The following is a 2474-nucleotide window of genomic DNA, read 5'->3' as shown; positions in this document are numbered from 1 at the left end:
GTAGTCCATAATAAATCAAAGGCTTTGTAGTTCGTTTTCCCTCTAGTTTTACAGGGAATGACTAATGTAATGAAGTCCACTTAAAAAAGTAGAATAATACAGCCTAAAAATAAAAGAATTCAAATGCCTTAATAGTTGACTTATGGAATCTGGATTCTGCCAATAGATTTTTTTAATAACATCTATATTATATTAATCTTTTTAAATATTTACGAACCATAAGTAATTAATTATAAAAGTAATATAAACTAACACTAAACGTGTCATATTCTATTATATATTTTCAACCAAAAGAAATTATCATAAAATAAAATAAAATGGTACATGATGTAATTAATTACTAAGGTAATTCTATGATGAAGAAGTGTTTACGTACCGAGAACAAAAATAAAGAAATATTTACCTCATTTGAAAAAATTAGCACATTCTATGTAATATTTATTCAATTATCAATTAAAGAGAATTTTCATTCTCTTCATTATTTTTCCTTTCCACTGGGGTGCACATGACCCGGTCCGACTCGAAGGTCTGGTTTGATCCCGAATGCTTTAGGGACTAATTTAGTATCATTTTATCGGATTTAAGACCGGGTAAGAATCTTAAAAATAGATCCGGTTATTATTTTGGATTGGGTCCGGGTCATAACTCAAGTCACCCGAAGTCGGTCCGGTGGCCCGGTCATTATACACAATTAATTTTTTTGTTATTAGTGATGGATCATAACTATTCTTATGTGAAATTTAAGTATTGTAAACTTTAATATTTTGTGTTATTAGTCATTATAAGAATATAAGTTAATGTTTTATATTTAGAATGCATAAGACTTTAGACTAATGCATAATATTGTGTTATTTGTATTGATTTAAATATTTGGTATTATTAGACAATATTAGTATTGATTATGGCTATGTTTTAGTATGATTGTGGTTATGCTTTAATTTTGAAGAAGGGTTGGTTCTTGTTATATTTTTCTAAGTGAATTTTACCATGTTAAATAATGGTTGGAGTCTTGAAAATTTGGATATTTTTACATACTAGCTTACAAGAAGGTATCAACGTAATGTAATGTTAACGGCCCGATTTTCACCCAGTTTTCACCCAGTATAATTGTGGCCCGAAAGTGTATTAGTTTCATCGGGTTTAGGGTCGGGTACGGGTCTAATAAATAGAACAGATGTATGTTTCGGATCGGGTCTGAGTCACATCAAACCCGGCTTCACCCGGCCTATGTGCACCCCTACTTTCCACTATAGCATATATAAATATTTACCAATATATATAATATAGTGGATATTATGTGATAAACTGCTTTTAATTTGGACGGATGGATACCATACATCATTTTCATCATCCTGTAAATATCTCAATAAAAAAAATCTAAATATGATAATCCATGGTGGCCCTCCGAAAACATATATACCATGAAAACATAACTATACAAGCTAAGACACTAACAATAACTTAGACTATGAAAGATTAGTATGAGAAAGAAGAAACATGGTGAAAGCTGAAAGACAACAACATGGTGTCAACCAAAGAACCAAACTCCCACCCTTTTCATTTTGAGTGAGACTTCTACCAACCTTAGCTTAGCTTGAAGGCTTTGAGATTACTCCTCACTGTATTGTCTCAATTATAAGAGGGAGATCTGTTGAAAGTAGTTGCCAAAAGGATCAAGGGAAATTAAAAATTGAAACCAAATTAAATAAAGTAAGGACTAATTAATTGATCCTTCTCTTTTGTCTTCTTTTTTTTTTTTAAGCATACATACAAATATAAATCTTGTACGGTGGATTCAACCGGTTATAATATAATAAAAAAGTTTTTAAATGTATCCAAAATATTGGCATTCTAGTAATTTTAATCGTTAATTTTAATTAATATAAATTATATATTTTTTATAATTAAAATCAACGGTTAAAGTTATTAGGACACCAATATACCTAATACATTTAAATTCTTCCAATATAATAAGGTCAGAGACTTAGAGTAAGGCTCAAGGACTCAAATTAAAGAACACTAAAAATGAAATTATAAAAACTTGTTTACACCAAGTCACCAATGGTGTTATTGAATTGCTTTTTAGAGGTTACATTCTCACATTAATGATAAGAGTCGCCTATGAATACTCTTATTTCTATAAATTTAACTTCTCTGAAATGAATAAGAAATTAGTTTTTAGAAAAGAATTTACAATGATCTCAACCATTGATAAAAGAATAATGCTAAACGTCTCTATCAAATAGAAAAATATCCCCTAAAGCAAAGAAAATTATAAAGTAATATAGTAAAGAATTAATGAGAGTCGCCTCTCTTATTTCTATAAATTTAACTTCTCTGAAATGAATAAGAAATTAGTTTTTAGAAAAGAATTTACAATGATCTCAACCATTGATAAAAGAATAATGCTAAACGTCTCTATCAAATAGAAAAATATCCCCTATCCCCTAGAAAATTATAAAGTAATATAGTAA

Source organism: Arachis ipaensis, chromosome B07 (genome assembly GCF_000816755.2).
Source record: "Arachis ipaensis cultivar K30076 chromosome B07, Araip1.1, whole genome shotgun sequence".
Classification (NCBI taxonomy): Eukaryota; Viridiplantae; Streptophyta; class Magnoliopsida; order Fabales; family Fabaceae; genus Arachis; species Arachis ipaensis.
Note: the sequence above shows the minus strand (reverse complement) of the source record.